Source organism: Lycium ferocissimum, chromosome 1 (genome assembly GCF_029784015.1).
Source record: "Lycium ferocissimum isolate CSIRO_LF1 chromosome 1, AGI_CSIRO_Lferr_CH_V1, whole genome shotgun sequence".
Classification (NCBI taxonomy): domain Eukaryota; kingdom Viridiplantae; phylum Streptophyta; class Magnoliopsida; order Solanales; family Solanaceae; genus Lycium; species Lycium ferocissimum.
The window spans coordinates 14,643,035-14,644,208 of NC_081342.1; positions in this window are offsets into that span (position 1 = coordinate 14,643,035).

Genomic DNA, 1,174 nt, shown 5'->3' on the forward strand with positions numbered 1-1,174 from the left:
AAAGTTCTTCACCAAACAACTTTTAGCAACATCCCAACCAAGTAGTACAATTAATGCACGTTAAGAAATTTCTAACATATAGTAGGATTAGCTAAGCTTAAAGTTTATAGGAGCAATTATTTTGATAAGTTACTTAGCCTAAAGCTTTTAAGAGAAATTACCATGAACTGGATCACATTGATTTTGGGATATAACTCAACTGCAATTATGCCATGATTTCGCTCTATCATTGCTACTATCAGAACTGGTCTCCTCTGCATCCATATTATCAAGATTAGCAAGCTTGGAAGATCCGTTAATGGGGACATGCAACCCCTGAATCCGGCCACTAATAGAAACATCAAAAGTAGCACAAGCACAAAAATTGACCAATTTCCAGTAAAATAATACTCATGTGAAAGCATGAATCAAAGAAATTTTAGACTTACAAAACTAAAACTGAGCAGATATCAGCACTAATATTTTACAGATTAGTTCATCGTAAGTCATCCCTAATCTTTTACATATTTCTTTCATAATATATCATCCCACCTCTTCGTTTTGAGAACTCATAAGTTGTTGTTCGCTGGCGAAAGGGTGATGACAGCTATCCAATGGGCAGGAGTTAGGGTTATTGAATTGATTTGGCCATTTAGGGAAAATATGAGATAAGAACGAGGGAGAGGTTGTAATTAGGAAGGAGGAAGTTACCACAGGAGAGTTCCCCGATTGAAAATTGTGGTGGTGACATCCGACTGTGAAAGGGTTCGTATGATATCTCAAATGAGGGAAAGTTTAGGAGGGAGAGGGGTTAATGGGAGAGAGATTGAGATTGAGATTGAAAATGAAATTAAAATTTGGGAGGGAATTTTGATTTTTGGAGCCAATTTCCCCAATTTCAGATCTTAGACTTTTCGTTTTTTATTTGCTTAAATTTTTTCTTCTTTTTTCTTTTCTAAAAAGCTTAAATGAAAATAATGATATAAACTTAAAAATAAATCTAGTATCATTACACTATAACCATTTAAGAATATCTATATCTATATATAATATAACGTTAGGCATAGATAAGGTGACGTGGCACCTTTCTATGTCCTAGAATCATATTTATCCTTTTTCTCCTTTTTTTGTCATTTTTCTCTCTTATTTGGTTTATTTTTTCTTCAACATCATTATTATTTATTTAATGTGCAAT